Raw genomic sequence first — 20,255 nt, forward strand, 5'->3', positions numbered from 1 at the left:
AATTCAAGATTAGATGTGTCTTCCTTAGGCTTGATAAAGGAGGACTGTTTCCCTTGGAAACATAATATTTTTATTCCTTCGCATTGATGAATGAGTTCAGATCGCCCTCTTTCTAACCCTTTAAGATCACGCATCGAAACGGGAAGGTTCCCCCTGGGAAGGAGAACTCTCTGGTGTCTGAAGACAGCTTGTCCTGAGGACAACTTTCATAGTGCTGCTTGGATTTTCAGCCTGTTTGGTCTTAGTTACCCAAAAAGGGAAGTTTCCCCTTTAAACAGCAATGCTCTGATGGACATCTGTCTTGCGTCACAATTGCTGTTTACATCCCTGCCTGTCACTGGATGATGAGCCCTGGTGTCACATGCCCTTCAAGGGTCCAGCCAGTCTCCATGGGGCCCCCGAATAGGACTCAATGCTATGCTAGGAACTGTTGGTTCATTCTGCTCAGGACATGTGTGGAGCATTGACACTCTGCTGGACATTAGAACACAAAATAAAAAAGATACTCCCTGTGTTCGGAGCTCGGAGTCTAGGTGAGAAGCTAGGTGGTAAACGAGTAACCTAAGGCCAGTTTGCGTCATCTCATGCCCGAGGGCAATGCCCAGGGGCGTCGGAGAGGAAGGGAGAAGGAGCTTTTGTAGAGAGCAAGTGATCGCTGACCCCAGGCCTGGAAGGAAGAATGAAATTTTACCAGTTACAGGAGAGTTAGGTAAGCACGGTGCGGAGGAAGTAAGTTTGGATGCATCCGGTGGCTAGAGAAACCTGAAGGCCCAGGGGAGGAATTCTGACTTGGGCTGGTGAGTACAAGGAAGCAACCAAGCCAGAGGCCGAGCAGCAGGGACAGCGTGACCTGTGATTTGTCCAAGGAAACTCCGTCAGACACAACACGTTGGACACAGAGAGGTGGGCCTAGAGGCAGCCAGGTGGCTCTCACAAATACCAGTCAATTGGAAGGTAGTGATGAGTGAAGAAATGGAGAGAAAAGAAAGGTACCCCAGTGGAAAGGGGGCAGTGTGTGGCACACAGTAGGAGATGAATAAATGTCTGTTGAGGGGATGATGGAATAGCTAAATGGGTAACTGACAGCACTCCATGTATTAAAAAGGAATGAGCACGAAACATGACAGGGATGAGGCATATGAGAGACGAAATCAAAGAAAAAGAAATTACCTAGCCGCCATAAACTCCTGCAGGGGCAAGTTTTGATTCCTTCCCTGAGGAAGAAAGACCAGTGGTAGTCAACCTGGTCCCTATGGCCCACTAGTGGGCGTTCCAGCTTTCATGGTGGGCGGTAGCAGAGCAACCAAAGTATAAATAAAAAGACAGATTTGCCCTGGTCGGTTGGCTCAGCGGTAGAGTGTCAGCCTGGTGTGCAAGAGTCCCGGGTTCGATTCCCAGCCAGGGCACACAGGAGAGGCGCCCATTTGCTTCTCCACCCCTCCCCCTCTCCTTCCTCTCTGTCTCTCTCTTCTCCTCCCGCATCCAAGGCTCCATTGGAGCAAAGATGGCCCGGGTCCCGGGGATGGCTCTGTGGCCTCTGCCTCAGGTGCTAGAATGGCTCTGGATGCAACAGAGCGACGCCCCAGAGGGGCAAAGCATTGTCCCCTGGTGGGCATGCTGGGTGGATCCCGGTCAGGCGCATGCGGGAGTCTGTCTGACTGCCTCCCCGTTTCCAGCTTTGGAAAAATGAAAAAAAAAAAAAAGAAGAAAAAAAAAGATAGATTTAACTATAGTAAGTTGTTTTATAAAGATTTATTCTGCCAGCCCTGGCCGGTTGGCTCAGTGGTAGAGCGTCGGCCTGGCGTGCAGAAGTCCCAGGTTCGATTCCCGGCCAGGGCACACAGGAGAAGCACCCATCTGCTTCTCCACCCCTCTCCCTCTCCTTCCTCTCTGTCTCTCTCTTCCCCTCCTGCAGCCAAGGCTCCATTGGAGCAAAGATGGCCCGGGCGCTGGGGATGGCTCTGTGGCCTCTGCCTCAGGCGCTAGAATGGCTCTGGATGCAAAAGAGCGACGCCCCAGAGGGGCAGAGCATCGCCCCCGGTGGGCATGCCGGATGGATCCCAGTCAGGCGCATGCAGGAATCTGTCTGACTGCCTGCCCGTTTCCAACTTCAGAAAAATGCAAAAAAAAAATAAAATCTGACATAAAGTACTTGGTAAGTAATTATTATTATATGCTTTAAGCTGCTGTAACTCTGCTTTATAAATTTTATAAAGTAAAGTTACTTCCCTACTTTATAAATCACCATGACTGTGGAACCGGTGGGCGGTTAGAAAATTTTACTACTAACAGAGATACAAAAGTGGGCAGTAGGTATGAAAAGGTTGACTACCCCTGCTCTAGAGCGATTTAACAGGAAGTGTTAACGGGAAGTTCGTAGTACAAAGCTCATCCTGGGGATACTTCTTCAAGTGCTGCTCAGGTCTTCGGCCTCAGCTTTCCTCATCTGAAAAAACTAGCTAACATCCTTCCAGCATTAATTATCAGCGATTCTGTCCTATTTGCCGAGATAGGTGTTCTTTCTTCTTCAGGAATTCAGCTGCTCCCCAGAAGTGAGCAGAGAGCACTAACGTATGAGGGATGCAGAGAATCTGAAGGACTTTTGGGCCGAAGAGTTATTTCTCACTGTTTGAAGGATCCCGTTGCCAAAAATGGAAGTGGTGCAGGGAGTGTTGTTTTTGCCGTGTCCCCTGGACTTAAATGGAACTGAATTCTCTGGCAAAGATGGAGAGGAGAGGAGGGGGTGCCTGGGCTGGAGCTGGCTGCCCTTCCGTGCACTGGAGTGCCAGGTTCAAATACGCTGCAGGAGAGCTGCAGTCCGATTTCTTTCCTCGTACACAATGGAGCTGTTGTGAGTCCAGAGGCGGGGACGAGGCAGCTGGGCGTCCAGAGCTCAGTGGCTACCATCGTTTCTATTCCTCTTCGACTCTCCCCTTTTGGAGACGTACCCTCTAGGACACACTGCTCTGGAGAAGCAAAGACTAGTCAGCCACTGTTGGAAAGTCTAGCAGACAAGCGATCCTGACCAGGAGATATATCAGCCCTCATGAGCACGTGGCCTTGGTGAATCACTCAGCATTATTATGTGAATAATGGCTTTCCATAAGACAAGGAGCATTCAACACTTTTCCCTCTCATCTTAATGTCTGTCCGGCCCGGGCTGACTGTGTTAGGTGGGTATGTTTCTGGACCGCTGGGTCTTTTTGCTGTGTTGGTTGAATTTCATAAGCTACCCCGTACAGGAATGTGTTGAATAAAAGCCCATCTGATTTCAAACGTCCAGAGGGACTTCTGTGCCTCCTGCTTATCAGATCGAATCAGATGGGCCCTGACACGGCTCCGACCCCGTCTTTGTGAAAAGCTTCAAAAATGATAAATAACTTTTTCTGCTAAACCTCTGTGTGGTCATTTTTCTGTGATTTCTCTTTAAACACATGGAGCTTAAGGAGTTGATACAAATAAAACGGGTTTATGGTGATGGAGGCAGGTGATAGATACCATAATAATAATAGTACAGTTGAAATTTATTCAGAGCTTACTCGGGGCCAGGCAGTGGGAGAATTTCTTTATGAATTTAATTCATTCATCCTCAGAGTGACCCTTTAAAATAGATATTATTGTCTTCAACACTTTAATTTGGAGAAAACTGCGGCACAGGCTGGTTAAATCATGAAGCTGAGAGGTAGCTGAGCCAGGATCCCAAATGTGGCGCTCAGAGCCAGACACTGTACTAACTTCCTGTGAGCAGGGTGTTCCCCGGACTTTCTCGCCTCTTGGTTTCCTGAGGGCTGTGGTGGTGTTTTAGTTCTAGATTCAGTTCTTGACTATTTATCTTTATAAGATGAGCAGAGAGTAATGGGAGAGCCGACAGGGGAGGAGGGTAAGGGAAGAAATCATGGCACTGAGCACACACACGCATGTACACACACACACACATGTGCGCACAAAAGCACACACACAATATGCACATACACACATGCACACACAACACACACATACATACACACTCACGAGCTGGCCCATTTATTAATTTTCTCCTCCCGTCACTCGCATGCTCTCCGAGGCTCCTTTCCTGCCGGATATACATAGTCCTTCCCCGAGGGACCAGCCCTCTCCCCTCCGGGTCGTGGGAAGGGGCAGGAAGGAGGTGACTTCCTTTTTAAGGGCCAACCGGAAAACCATGTTTGGAGAGGGACCCTTATAAGAACGGATCAATAAGAATAGCCCAACCGCTGTGAGTGCGATAGCAAGGTCACCAGCTCTCAGAACACAGCAGGAAATTAGTCCTGTCCTTCTGGAGCTCAGCACCGACAGAAACAAACAACAACTCCGTGTCACCCCCCACACGTGCCCACAATCCCGGACCCCAAGATCATCATCTGGGGATATATATATATTTTAAAAATAATGTTTTATTTTCCAATTACATTTGACATGCAATATTATGTTAGTTTCAGGTGTACATGGTGACGTACTCTGTGATTGCTGTCATGTGCTCTGTAGTCTTTTGTACTCTAGATTTAAAACAACTCCAACTCTTACAGCCATACAATCCAATGCCGTGTTGTCATTACAACGAATGAGGTCAAACTGGCACTGAAAGATGTCCGTGGTCTGCTTACGAGGTGAAGTAAGCTTGCAGAACTGCGTGCATGGTACAGTCCCCTTTGTGTAACAAAGATAAAAATACCTGAATAACAATAATAAAAATGTACAATAAAAACATCTGGAAAGGGCTTATTATATACTAGGCATTATTCTAAGTATATTTGTTAATATATTAATCCTTCAAAACAGTCCTATGAAATGGGAGTCTCACATTATCTCCAATCTTATATGGTGAAGTCAAAGTATGGAGAAGCTATGTAACTTGCTCAAGGTCATCCAACTAAGGGCAAAGTCAGAATTCAAACCCAGGCATCGCTCCAGCGCGCCTATTATTAAGCATCTTACGCTACGCAAGCACGGAACAATTCTGGACAAACACTCCACAAACTGTTAACAATGGTTGGCTAAGAGGTGTGGAAACAGCGGGTGGGATGGAGGACAGTAGAGGAAATTTTATTTTTATAGTCCATTCTTTTTTACTTTTTGGCATTATTTTAAAACTATCTTATTATTTGTATACAGTATTAAACATTCTCCAAAGGTTGCAGGAAGCCATTGACCCCGTGGTAGCTTAGTCAGAGGAAGAGAGTGAACAGATTTGGTTTGTAGGAGGAGAGAATGAGAAGTGGGCCAGGTGTATGAGCAGAGAGGAAAGAGTAGAATGTGATTTGAAGACAAGAGGAGGTATGAGGCTCTTCTTCAAAACTACAGAGGCAGATATGGGGACAGAAAATGATTTGACTCTTGGGGAATGGGCACCCAACGCAATCAATAGTTCAAATGCTATAGAGATGTTTACTGGAAACCATTAGATTTAATTTTTTTCATTTCATTTTAATTTTAATTAATTTTTTTTTTTTTGTATTTTTCTGAAGTTGGAAATGGAGAGGCAGTCAGACAGACTCCCACATGCACCTGACCGGGATCCACCCAGCACGCCCTCCAGGGGGCGATGTTCTGCCCCTCTGGGGCGTCCCTCTGTTGCAACCAGAGCCATTCTAGTACCTGAGGCAGAGGCCACAGAGCCATCTTCAGCGCCTGGGCCATCTTTGCTCCAATGGAGCCTTGGCTGCGGGAGGGGAAGAGAGAGACAGAGAGGAAGGAGAGGGGGAGGGGTGGAGAAGCAGATAGGCGCCTCTCCTGTGTGCCCTGGCTAGGAATCGAACCCGGGACTCCTGGACGCCAGGTCGATGCTCTATCACTGAGCCAACCGGCCAGGGCCTTTTTTTTTTTTTTTTTTTTTTTTTTTTTTTTTTTAGCTAGAGAGAGAGAGAGAGAGGGAAGGAGGGAAAGGGACAGACAGGGACAGTCAGGAAGGGAGAGATATGAGAAGCATCAATTCTTTCTTGCAACAGCATAGTTGTTCAATGATTGCTTTCTCATATGTGCCTCAACCTGGGGGGGGGCTCCAGTCAAGCCAGTGACCCCTGCTCAAGCCAGTGACCCCTGCTCAAGCCAGTGACCTTGGGCTCAAGCCAATGACCTTGGGCTTCAAGCCAGTGACCTTTGAGCTCAAGCCAGTGACCATGGGGTCATGTCAATGACCCCATGCTCAAGCCAGTGACCTCAGGGTTTCGAACCTGGGCCCACTGCGTCCCAGGTGAACACTCTATCCACTGCACCACCGCCTGGTCAGGCTTAATTTCCAAATAATAAAAAAAAATCATAGAGACAGGAAGTGGAGCGGTACTTGCCAGGGATTGGGGGAGGAAGGAATGGGAGTTATTTTTCAATGGGTACAGAGTCTGAGTTTTATATATAAAATGAAGAGTTCTGGAGATGGATGCTGGTGCTACCTGCAGAACAGTGTGAGCGTGCTCAAGACCACTGACCTGCGCATTTAAAAATAGTTATGACAATCAATTTTATGTTCCGTGCATTTTACTGCAGTTAAAAAAAACATTTAAGAGAAAAAGGAAAGAAAGGGAAGAAAGAGGACTGAGGGACCGGGAGAGGCAACAGGAAGCGAAAGGGGTTGGAATCGGTGCGTTGAAGAGTGGTGGGGACCCGGGATGTCTAACACGGTCAGCTCTCATGACCCACGCTTCAGTACGGAGTCTCGGGGGAAAGCAAAACCCGTGTTCCCCATGGACAGAAGGGGAGTATTTTGCACACTTTAGAAGTTAGTCAGGTAGTGTATCCTTTGGGGGGATGACCAGAGGATCCCAGGGAGAATTGCAATCATAACACCCTTCTCTCCCGCCTGAGACTGGGCATTCTGGTTTGAAAGGGAGGTTGTAGTTTTATTTCTTTTAATCTTTTTTAAAATTTTATTTTCTGATTACAGTTTGCATGCAACGCTTTTTTTTTGGGTAGTAGTTTCAGGTGTACAGCACAGAAGGTCAGGTCGCTATGTTAAAGCAGGAGTGAGCTCTGTCTCTGAGCAATGCAAATACGGATTGGTCCATTCGTCCACAGAGCAGTGTGGACAGAGCGGGATCTGGTTTCAGCTGCTGGGACACCTTGCTGACCTGGTGATAGGTTTCTGTGAGGTGGCCCCATTCCAGCAGATCCCAGGAGCTCCTTTGCTGGGTCTGCTATCAGCTTCTATCTCCCTTTACCCTTGAACTAGAGCCAGGGTCTCTGGAGGAAGGAGCACGCTTTCGTGTCAGGACCTGCCTAGGGGGTCAGGCAGCGCTCAGCCCGAGGTGGTTCCCAGGGTCTCATGTGTGGGGCACTGTCCTAAAAAAAAGGCTGAATTTCTGGAAAAGGCAGCCTCTGAAAGCAGTGGTTTTCAACCTTTTTACACCTGAAAAAAGAAAGAATAATATTTTGGGACCGCTAAGACAGAAATCACCCTGAGCATAAGCGAATTCCACTAAGATCACTGGGTCTATAATCTTCACACAACATCAGGGTGGTTAACTCTTTCGTGGACCAGCACGAATGCCTGGCAGACCAGTCTGCAGCCCAGCGGTTGAAAAACGCTGCTCTAAAGAACTGTCAGTCAGGGCCAAGAACAGCCCTCCTCGCTTGGGCATTTTGGCCAGTTTTGATTTTTTTTGGAGTACAGGTGAGATTTTCTTAGCTTTTCCTCAGCTTAGATGGACTTTATTTTATATCATGGCATGCCTTCATCCTGACAAGTAGAAGAGGCATCACCTCCCTACCTCCTTCCACCCCAGGTAGCTACCATAGTAGTCATTACAGCTGTATTTGCTGAGTGAGTATCACGGAATCGTACTTGAGTATTTCTCATGACAAAATGCTGCACTAAGGGATATCGCCACCTTTTACCAATGGGTGTAACTGATCATCAGAGGATAGCCTTATCCAGGGCCGCTCATTTGCGGCAGAGGTGGGGTTTGAACCCAGCTCTGTTCAACTGCAAAGCTGGTAAATGTATATATTAAATTTGTACATTATATATTATGCTAGATTGCCCTTTCAAGTACACATAGAAACTGTTTTTAATCCAATGGTTCCCTAATACACAACTTTAACATAGACAATAAAACAATTGAGAATGATAAAGGTTTTGCTGACCTTGGTTCAGTCATCGATTCAAATGCAGATCATAGTCAAGAAATCAAGAGAAGGCTGAGACTCAGAATGGCAGCAATGGAAGAATTAGGAAAGATGTGGAATTAGACACCAAGACTGAGACCATTCACACCCTCGTATTTCCAATTACTAGGTACAGACGCAAACGTTGGATGGTGAAGAAGGCTGATAGGGAAATCTCATTCATCTGAAATACGGTGTTGGAGGGGAATTCTGCCGATACGCTGGACCACCAGGAAGAGGAGCAATCGGGTCCTAAAGCAAATCAAACCTAAACCAACACTGGAGGCAAAAAAGACAAAACAGAAGCTGTCCTACTTTGGACACATCGTGAGAAGGCAGGGTTCTTCGGAAGAGACGGCCATGCTGGGGAAATGGAAGGCAGCAGGGAACGAGGAAGAACCGCTACGAGACGGACTGACTCCATGAAAGAAGCCATAGGCTCGAATCTACAGGAGCTGAGCCGGCTGCTGAGGACAGGACGCTGTGGACGCCACTCATTCACAGGGTCAACAGGGGTCAGAGCCAACTGAACAGCCCGGAACGCACGCAGCGCCCTAATCAACAGGTGGTCAGAGCTGCAGCAGAAACACAGAGTGGGACCTTGTCAGATCTAAGATCCCAGATTCTCCTCTGTTCTCCCAGGTATGAAGAGCACTGCAATATTCCTTAGATCAATTCTTCCCAGCAATAGAGGGGACCTTCCTCTATTTGACAGAAGGCATCCCTGAAGAACCTACAACAGACATCATGATGGAAGGCTGCAGGCTCTTCCCCTAGCAGCAGTGGCCCACCTGGGCCCAAACCCTGGCTCTACCATTTCCTACACGTGTGTCCTTGGGCAACTCACCTAACCTCAGTCTACTCATCTATGAAATGGGAACAAAATCCCCTAAGATCAGAAACAAGATGAGGATGGCTACTCTATTTCTGTTCAACATTCTATTGGAGGATATAGCCAGTGGAATAAGGCAAAAAAAAAAAAAAAGAAGAAGAAGAAGAAGAAATGAGCCATTCTAATTAAAAAAAGAGTGAAATTGTCTTTATTTGCAGATGATATGATTGTGTAGAAAATCTTAAATAAACGTCAATATGCAAAAATTCATTTTATTTATTTCTTTATTCTGTAATGAACAGTTAGAAACTAGAACTCAATAACAATATTGTTTGTAATAACCATAGCAACAAACAATAGTCAAACATAAATTTAGCAAAATATATGTGAAATCTGAACACTTAAAACTACAAAACACTGCTGAAGAAAATTATCGAGTGCCTAATACAATGGACAGATATACTGTGTTCATAGATTGAAGATTCCGTGTTATTGATATAGCAATTCTTTCCCAAACTGATCTATCAGTTTAACACAATCCCAGTCAAATTCCCAGAGGCTTTTATGAAGAAATTGAAAAGCTGATTTTATAATATGTATGAAAATTCAAATAAACTTAGACTAGCCGAAACAACTTTGAAGAAGAAAAACACAGTTGGAGTGCTAACATTACTTGATTTCAAGATTGACTGCGAAACCACAGCAGTCAAGCTGGGGTGGCACTGGTATAAAGACAGACACACACAGGCGTTTGATAAAACAAAACAGAGTGCGGAAATAGATGGCCACTTGATCTTCAAGAAAGATACCAAGGCAACTGAATGGGGAAAGCACAATCTTTTCAACAAATGGTAGTGAAACAATTGAAGAGCCACATATAGTAAAATGAACCTCAACCCTTACTTCACATCATATATACAAATTGACTGAAAATGAATCATCAATTTGAACATAAGATTAAACTATAACATTTCTAGAAGAAAACACAGAAGACGGTCTCAGTGGCCTTGGCAAAGCTTTCTTAAATGTAACACGAGAAGCATGAGCTACAGAAGCAAGAAGTAAATTAGGCATATAAGCAAATATAACCGCAATGAAATCTTTTGCTTTTCAAAGGCACTATTAAGAAAATGAAAAGGTTAGCCACAGACTTGGAGAAAATATCCGCAGAACATATATGTGAAAAAGAACTCTAACAATGTCATAAGGCTATGAATAATCCAATTAAAGAATGGGCAAAAGTAACAATCACTCTACAGAGAAGATATGTAAACGTCAATAAGCATGTGAAAAGATGCTTAAGCTCATTGGTCATTAGGGGTATACGCAAATTAAAACAATGAGATATCACTGCATAACCACTGGAATGGCTAAAATGTAAGCAGCTGACTGACCACTCCCAGCCCTGGCAAGGATCCCCGAGGAACTGGACTTCTCATTCATTACTGGTGGGAAGGTTAAACGGCACAATCATTTTACAATCTGGCTTGGCAGTTTCTGAAGGAGCTTAAATACGATACGAGTCTACCATATGACTCAGTCATTGCATAATTAGGTCTTTGCCCAAGAAGCTTATGTCCACATAAAGACTTGAGCATGGATGTTGGGGGCACTTTTATGTGTAATGTCCCCAAACTGGAAACAACACAGATATCCATCAGCAGGTGAATGGCTAAGCAAACTGTAAAAGGTCCATGCAATAGAACCCAACTCAGCAATATCAATGGAATCAAGTGATATAAGAGCAATGCCAACGAATCTCAAAATAATGATTCTGATTGAAGGAGCCCAGATAAAAAAGAGAGCTCACTTATTGTCTGACCACATTTATAGAATTTTCTAGAAAATACAAACTAATCCATAGTGACAGAGAACAGATTGTAGCTAGGCGACGAGAGTGGGGGTAGGGAGGGGTGAAAGGAGGGATTACAATGGGGCATGGGGAAATTTGGGGAGCAGTGAACATGTTATCTTCATGGTGGAGCTGGTTTCAGGGGTGTATACAGATGTCAAAATTGATCAGATGGTGCACTTTAAGTATATGATCTGTACTGCATGTTAGTCATACCTCAATAAGGGTGTAAGATAAAATAATTCATTTTAGATTGCTACCCACCATACAGACACATAATGGAAACAAAATTACTCATGCTATGTGCAGTGTGGTCTGATATATTCATTTCATTCCATACTCTGATTACCACCCACTAAACTGATTTTATAATTCACTAACGGGTTGATCCCTGTATTTCGAAAAACACTGTTTTAACATATGTTTGAAAAAATGAATGGCTTTGTGTCCAAAACAGTCTCTTAGTTACAATGACTGAGTCAGCCTCTTCGTCTTCACCACCAACTTTCATGTCCGCTTCTGCTAACGTGGTTGACTGAATATAGAGCCTCCATGTGGAAGTCCCAAGTTTTCAGAGCCCTGCGTTGGAGACTGAAATTTCCTGTCACCCTTTTGGCTACCGTTTTCCTACTGACTTGTTTGGGACATTGTGGATTTTATGACCTCATAGTGAAAATTCTTCTGTGATGCCTCTGGTCAGGAGGAACACTACGGGGTGGGGGTGGGGTGCTTTCGGGGGATGGTGAGATGGCAGGAACTGTCCGCACCACATGACAAGGCTTTGGGGCATTATGATCATGGGTGGTCGCTGCTATTAGCTCTTATTTGGCTCATAAAGGAAGGCAAGCAGGCTCTGGCAGTGCGCCTGCTTTCTGTGATGACTTATTTTGTTTCCTGGAGAACTGAAGTTGTTCATTTTTGCCTGTGCACGAAGAAGGCCACGTGGAAAGTGGTTCCTGTTTCCTAAGGTACTGTCTGCGCACAGCAGGGTCCTGCAAAGAAGAGAAAAGGCTGAAAGGGGAAGCAGGGAGTAACTGATGATGAAGGAAACCCAGGTGGCTTGGAGTTGTTTCAGTTTGGCTTCCAGTTCCAGAGGCTGCGTGCAACTTTGTATCTACGTGCGCTCAGTCTCCCTCAGTCACCCATCTTCCTGCGTCACAGGAAGTGCTGTAATTTACAAATTCAGTCCATTCTATGTTGGTGAAGATTTTAATCAATGAATTGGGAAGCGAAAGGAGATGGAAGTCACGTAGAAGTTTGAGTTGTGATTCTGGCCTCAGCATTTTTCTAGAAAGTGGCCGAAGACAAGAAATTAGAAGAGCTGCCATCATTTCCCAAGAGCTCAGCTTTCCCATGGTTCCAGGAGAGCCAGTGGAGGGCATGCCCAAAGCAAGCCTCATGGCACACTCAGGGGACACAGGACTGCAAAGGAACGCTTCGGTTCCTGGGCTTGGCAGGCTGGCCTCGGTCTCGGGGGATCTAACTTAAAAATTCTAAGATCTAGATTCTGTTCAGATAAGTAGCAGCCAGACATTGTAATTTCAGAATTTGAAGAATCTCGGGTGTGAGGAATCAGAGTATACTGATGCTGCTCTTCTGGGGCAGATAGATTTCAGCGTTGAACTCACACCTTCCTTATTCAGAACTAGGAGAGAGAGTGATACAGGGCCAAATACTTAGTCTGGTGTCAGGCAAACCTTGGTTCAGGTTCTGTCTCTGCTGCCTGCCAGCCTTGGGGCCCTGGGACCCTCTCTGAACTTCAGACTTCTCATTTACAGTTGTTGTTTTCACCTGGGAGAGCTCTCCCTCTTCCTCCCCAGGGAGGCAACATTTGGTGATGTCGGGAGACATTTTGAATCATCATGACTTGGGTGGGTGGCAGGGTGCTACTGGCACCTAGTGGGTAGAGGCCACGGCTGCTGCTAAGCATCCTATACGGCGCAGACAGCTCCCACAACAAAGAAGTATCTGGTCCAAAATGTCAATAGTGCTGAGGTTGAGAAACCTTGGTTTAGAGGTAAGGCATGCAAAGTGTCCGCATAAAATAGGTGCTGAATCAACAGTTGCTGTCATCAGCTAATGATCAGGTCAGTGTGACTAATTAAAAAACAGACCCCGGGGAAGCAAGGACCAACACATATCTGTCTTAGGTTCCGGAAAAGTCCCCTAGGAACGGTACCACTGAACACAGTGCAGGTATAGCAAGGAGGTTCAAAGTGGCGGCTGTAGAGCCAGCCTGCCTGGGGCCCGATCCTGGCTCTGCCATTTACTACATGTGTGTTCTTGGGCTAGTCACTTAACCTCAGTCTTCCTATCTGTTACATGGGGACAACAGTGGTACCAGCCTCACAGATGTGTTAAGATGCACAAAGGATGGATCTGCATAACAGAGCAATACTCAACTAGTGTTCGCTGTTATTACAAGGGAAGTCGTTATGGAGCCAGCACTGAGAGGGAGGGGCACTGATTTTTATAAGAAGCTCTGAACTTTTCAATATGAAGTGCAAAGGGGAATGCAAACCAAACAGCAATTCACACAGCAATAGGAAGTTCATCAACCCACGAAGGACCCACCAGGAGCGGTGGGCAAGGTGCCAGCTGTTTATAAATTCATCTCACTGGATCCCCTTGACACCTCCTTGAAATGGCTTTTATTAACCCATTTCAGTGTTATTATTTTACAGATACAGAAACAGGCCCGAACTCATGCAGCCCTGGGGGAGGGGTAGAGCTGGGGTTTTGAAGCCAATGTGTTTTTGTGGGCTGAAATTCAGAACTGTCCAAGTCAGGGCACATTCCTGGATATAAAGCAGTCAACTAGCTGGGCCTCTCTATGCATAAGGAAAGGAAGCAAAATGTAAAGGCAAGCCTCTGTTGCTAGTACTGGTTGAGACAAATGGCCGGGGGTACGTGGGGACATGGCGACGTGGGGACAAGGGAAGGGAAGCAGGGCACAAGTGACAGGAGCAGTCTCTGCTTTGTCTCCAGCGACTGAGTCTTGGGAAGCCACCCAGCATTGCCACAGCCCCACAGAGCCACCCGTGGAGAACGCTTCTTGGCAATGGCAGAGACCTGGCAGCTTGAGGAGGGGTGTGGACCGGGATTCACTTCGGTTACAAAGTTACTAACTTAGAGGTTTCCTAAGAAGGTCCTTCTCTCTCTAAATGTTTCATCAAACCTGTGTGTGTGTGTGTGTGTGTGTGTGTGTGTGTGTGTGTGAAGACCATAATATCCTGGGACAGAGGAACCAGGAGAACCAGGAGAAGGTCCCTGCTGGAGGCTGTGGCCGTGTGTGTGTGTGTGTGTGTGTGTGTGTGTGTGTGTGTGTACCGTGTGTGTGTGTGTGTGTGTGTGTGTGTGTGTGTGTGTGTAGACCATAATATCCTGGGACAGAGGAACCAGGAGAACCAGGAGAAGGTCCCTGCTAGAGGCTGTGGTCTTCCTCCAAACAGACTGCTCGGTTTAGATAGAGTGTTAGTGGCACCTAAAAATAGCTCAGGGGCCTATGTCCCCAGACCAGCACACACTGATGCCCGGGGCTGGGCTGTGAGATCGGTGCTGCTTCAGAGATCTCCGGCTTTCCTGGGGGCCCCTCCACCCCACCCGGTGTCAGGAGGCATCACACCCTGCGTGTACCCAGGAAACCACGTGGGCGGACCTGCCAGCTGCCTGCCCCGAGGCGCAGATGAGGGGTTTGGAGGCCTTCTCAGGAAGTCTGGGCTGCACTCCCTCAGCACTGCCCCATGTCCTGCGTGTTCCGTGGGAGGCCGTGTTCTTGCCTAAGTTTACTAACCTGGTGTTTAAATATAGGAGCGGAAACAGATGCTGGTTGGGCGGAAGTCTCCCGGAAGACAGGGTTTGGGCGGCGGCTCGCCAGGGCTGATAAGGACAGGGGTGTGCTCCCCAATGGGCCTCTGCTCTCTCGGGGGATTTGCCTTTGGGCCTTTCTGAATCACCATCACCCGAACTTGGCTCCTGCACTCGTGCCTCCGCATGATCGACATGGAGAGGAGAGTTATTTTTAAGCTGATCTTTGTGACTTCCTTTTGGCCTCCATCCTGCTCTCCTCTCTCAGAGACCTTGAAGGGGCTTCCTGCTCAGGCCGGCTGGGGCTGGGGGGCTGGGGACAGGTCCAGAGAGGTGCGGGCAGGCTCCGCATGGACAGTGGTGCAGGGAGGGGAAGCCAAGGCTGCCGTCCGGGCAGGAAGAGTCCACGCCCGCCTGAGCTCATACAGGTCTGTTAGAGCAGTGGTCCCCAACCCCCGGGCCCTGGACCGGTACTGGTCCGTGGGCCATTCGGTACTGGTCCACAGAGAAAGAATAAATAACTTTCATTATTTTCGTTTTATTTATATTTAAGACTGAACGATGTTTTATTTTTAAAAAATGACCAGATTCCCTCTGTTACATCTGTCTAAGACTCACTCTTGATGCTTGTCTCGTAAGTTCGACAATTATATTTAAAAATGCCACAGTTTTTACGCCGGTCACATAATTTTATTCTGTGCATTTATCCGTCCCACCCTAAAGGCCGGTCGGTGAAAATATTTTCTGACATTAAACTGGTCCATGGCCCAAAAAAGGTTGGGGACCACGGTGTTAGAGGACTCCCAGCTTCCGGTCCTGGTGGGGGTGGGCGTGGAGGGGCACCCAGACCAGTCACCCAGCGGGAGTCACGTGGAGCCTGCAGGCTCTCTGGGGCCATGAACATGGGTAGGAATGCGAGAGAGCACACGCACCCCGGAGCAGGTCCTTTCCAGGTGAGGCCGTGCTGAGACCCACTCAGCTCCATGGTCAGGGAACACCCTGCAGGGTCCCTCAGCTCACGGAGTCCCGGAGGAGCACATCTGGGGGGTGTACCACTATCATCCTCAAACTGTGTTCCTGATGGGTCACACCGACAGTCCCACCCCTCCATCTCCGCATTAGAACTGGGAGCTGAGGCCTGGCCTATGGTGGGCAGTGGATATGCTGAGGTCACCGGTTCAAAACCCCAGGCTTGCCCAAGAATCAATCAATGAACCACTAAAGTGAAGCAGCTATTAGTTGATGCTTCTTGCCCCTCCACCTCTCAAAATCAATAAATACAATCTTAAAGCAAACAAAGAACCTGTGAGCTGAGTTGACCGCACGGCAGCCCCTGAGGGGTGTGCCAGAGACACATCCTTGCCTCTGTCACCTCTGGCTGCCACCAGTTCTCAGACCAACAGCTGGGGCACCTCAAGTGCGGCCCCAGAGCCCAGCGAGCAGCTTCTGGCACAAGGGACAGTCACAAGGACCCCTTCCTTGTCATCCGCTGGGGATGACCGACAGCAAGCGAGCGGGTCCAGACGCAAACTGGGCCATTGCTCCTCAGGGGAAGAGCAAACCCCGGGGCGCCCTTCCTGTTGTCTTAAGGATTCGAGACTCTCAACCTCTGCCACTCGTCTGTCTGTCAAAACGGGCCATGGGACTCCAGGAGCTGCCAGGACAGGGGAGTTTGGTGGCTGAGTGAGTGACTGCTGAGCCAGGGGCTGGCGCTGAGGTTCACAAGCAGGCAGCCGTGGGCAGGTTACATAACCTTTCTCAATGTCAACTTCCTTACCTGCAGAAGCAGATATGATGAAAATGATGGTGGCTCCAGGACGGGGCCACACCCAGGATCGCGGGAGAGCGGGTGCCAGCCCAGGGGAAGCCCACGAGGGGTGGGGCGTTGCTATTTCTGCATAACTTTAAGGAAAGTCCCGAACCCACACTGCGCGCATGCGCCCGACTGCGCACACGCACCGGGTGCTGCTTCAGACTTCGCTACTAATGTGCTACATCTGCTCTCTCTTTGGGCCTTTGTAAACATCTGTGTAGTTAGGGAGTTGGATTTACCGTTTCCTAAGGCCCGTTTCAGCTTTAACATAGAATTTAACATTTAAAAGGATATTTATACAAGGCTATGCATAGACTTCCTTCATATGCGGGTGAAAGGGGGGAGGAATTGGGGGACCTGGCAGAAGTCTTATAGTCTTACCCGAGGGCTTTTCTGCCTGTTGGCTGGGCTGAAGCTGTGCCCTTTGCCCTCCTCCCCAAGGTCCTGGCATCTCCCTTTCCCCGACCCCTCCCCTGCAGCCTCGCTGCCCGCGGCCCTGGCCTCCCTGCGGAGGTCTCCAGTTTGTAGATGGCATGGAGTTCACGTTGGTCATTTGTTCCATTCGCTCAGAAACAACAGCCAGCATTATTGGCAGGAGATGGAGAGGGTGCCAACTCCTCTGTAACACAAAAAGCCCTAGTCATGGGCCCTGGGCGGGGGTGGGGCTGGGGGAGGACAGGCAGTCGCTTAGAGCTCTGTTGCTCCAGCTCAAGTCCTGGTCACTGAAGCGAGACGTGGTCCAGCCGTCCCCTGGGAATGGCCACAGCAGGCTGGCTGACTCATCCTGGAGGGACAGGGACAGAATGTGACACTTGCTATCACAGAGGCCGGACTGATGGATTGGAGCCTAGCCCGGCCCTGAGGCTAAACCCTTGACCCAGGACAAAATTCTGTTTCTTCGAAGTCAGGAAGGATTCCAGGGTAGATGAAAGATTGCATGAGGCATGGTGTTTAGGGGTGACAGCAAGTACAAATAAACAGAATGCAGGATAAATCATGGGCCTCGCTTGCCCGCAAGTCGCCATGTGACTTCTCTGGCAGGAGCTGGCCGTGATATTCAGCGACACTCACCACTCACACCCTTTGCAGGAACGGCCGCTGGCTCGCAGTGGGCGGCGCCTAGTGGACCGCCGGGCCCTGCGGAATGAACGACTCACGAGAAACAGAAGCCATGACGGTTGCTCCGTGGAACCTAGCACTCGGGACCCGTGCGGGGAGTTCCACCAGCAGCAAGCTGGGAGCCCGGGCGGCTCTCAGGGGATAGTGAGCTGGCAGGCCGCACGTCGGGACCTGAGCGTCGTCAGATTTGAGGCTGCTTTTCGCCAGGCTCATCCAGGAGGCGCGGGCTGGACCGCCGGGGAGCCCACGCAGCGGGCCTGCTTGCGTTTCCCAGCAGGTGGGCGCCTCCCCAATGCTGACCAACCACTCGGAATGGAGGAAGCAAGGTGTTTCCTGGCAAGCGTGGAGAAGGGAGATGAAGGTGTTCTACTGCTTCCCCCAAATCTCCTTTGGACATGTTGGGCAAATAAGTTTGTAAAATTTGTGTTATTTGGTTTTGCTCATTTTTATTAAAAAATGGTGCTGCCCACACAGGGCAGCTGACTACCTTTCTGCTTGGGAAGGGGCTTGGTTGTGCTCATGTGTGCTGGGGGGGGGGGGGCTTTTGCGATGTAAAGTTTTAAAAGGAGGAGCGAGGAGGCCATTTTAAGGAGAGGAGACCACGTTGTTGCCGGAGAGAGAGTCTGCGTGGTTTGGGCAGGCAGCCAAAACAGAGGCACGCAGAGGGGACTGGGTGAGATTAGTGGGCTGCTGATTCCAGGAAAAAACTGGAAAGATTCTCCTGGTTGTGGAATGGGAGGACATGTGAGTGGGTTTTGGTGCCCGTGTGTATTTTATCGCCTGCCAATTGCGAGCAGGAATAAAGGATGACCCACCAGTTCTTGGCTCCATCGTTTCATTACCGTCTGTCCGCATTAAATGGGAACCTGCACGGGCCAGGCGGCTGTGATGGTGGCCGCGCTACTGGCTTTACAGGATGCTTCCCATTGCTGAAGCCAAGAGCACGGTCAGGGGACTTGGAACAGGGCTAGAGCCTCCAGGGAGGCTGAGTCAGCGCCGAGGACTCACAGGACCTGGGCAGTGCATCCTGGATTCCCAGCCATTTCTGTTAGTGAAGAAGCCTGGCTGCTCACTCCGGGTTTGACCTTGAACTAGCCACTCTGGGCACCAGTTCTCTCTGGTGCTCCAACCCAGCCCAGTCCTGTGTCCAGGAAACCCCACGTCAAACACAGAGATCTGGGGCAAGTCACTGGACTTCGTGAGCCCAGGACATCACTGTTACCCGGGACTTCCAGCTAGGGCCATGGGTGGTTCCTTCTCCTGCAGATAAAGCAGTGACGGACAAGTGAGGGAATGAATGAGCTCGTTCTGATTGTGAAAGGGATAACCCAGGAAATAGAGTGTGATGAGGGAGCATGGATAGGCGTGAGTGTGTGTGTGTAAGAGGGCATCATTTTAGATATCTCACAGAAACAAGAGAAAGCAATGAGCTACTGTATGTAAAAATGCTGAAACCACAAACTATAATGTCAATACCAGGCATCTTTCCCAGGGTCCCTTTGACTAGATCCAAATGGTCACATGCTGGTTTTTCTTTTTTTTTATTTTATTATCTATACTGGTTTGAGATTGAAGTCAAATGCAAAAAGCTAATTTTATTGAGAAGGAGGACTTAATTTCTCCTGGTTCCTCACAGGACACAGAGGGGTATGGTCAGCACGGTTACAAGGTTAGAGGAGACAGACCTGAGAACAATACACAACACCTTCAGTGAGACTTGGTTATAGGTCTCCTACATGCCAGGTACTGTTTTAGGCTCTTGGTACATTGGGAAGAAAGAGTGGGGCAGAGAGAGATATAATGATAAACTTCCTATGAAGTTTACATAAGCTCTTTATTAAAAAAATTTTTTTTTTTATATTAGTGAGAGGCGGGGAGGTGGAGACAGACTCCCGCATGTGCCTGGACCGAGATCCACCCGGCAAGCCCACTAGGGGGCGATGCTCTGCCCATCTGGGGTCCTTGCTCCATTGCAACCGGAGCCATTTTTTAGCATCTGAGGCGGAGGCTATGAAGCCATCCTCAGCGCCCGGGGCCACCTCACTCTAATCGAGCGGCAGCTGCAGGAGGGGAAGAGATAGAAAGAAAAGTGAAAGGGGATGGTGCCTCTCCTATGTGCCCTGACTGAGAATCGAACCCAGGACATCCACAACGCCAGGCTGATGCCCTATCATTGAGCAAGCCTGCCAGGGTCTACATAAGCTGTTTATGAGCTAGTAGGAGTTCACTAGCTAGCGGGAGAAGCAGTCATATAAATAAATACAGTAGCTACAAAATAGTGTACTAAGTGCTCAAATAAAGAAATGTGTAAGCAGAGGAAGAAGCCATTGACATGGCCTGGTAGTAACTTCAGTCCTTTGTGGAAGGAGGTGGGTGTCCACAAATAAATATGGATTCCACCCAGAGGAGTCATAATATTATGCCCTACTCAGCACCATTCCTAAGGGAGCATTTGCTAAATATGACTGGATATTGATGATTCAATTATTGTATTGAAAACTTTCCTCAAAGGGCTCACCTAACTCCAGAGGGTATTTTTACTTTCATTGTCTGCTTTTTCTTTTGCCCAAACTGACCATCTAACCTATGATTCTAGACCACTTGTGCAGGAAAAATTTTTACCCCTAAGTCATAGCGGGATAGGGGCTGGCAAGAATTTTAGTTTATTAATGGTCTGGAATAATCAACCTGCAGGGGTGGCTTTGCAACAAACGCTA

This window comes from Saccopteryx bilineata, chromosome 11, assembly GCF_036850765.1.
Source record: "Saccopteryx bilineata isolate mSacBil1 chromosome 11, mSacBil1_pri_phased_curated, whole genome shotgun sequence".
Classification (NCBI taxonomy): domain Eukaryota; kingdom Metazoa; phylum Chordata; class Mammalia; order Chiroptera; family Emballonuridae; genus Saccopteryx; species Saccopteryx bilineata.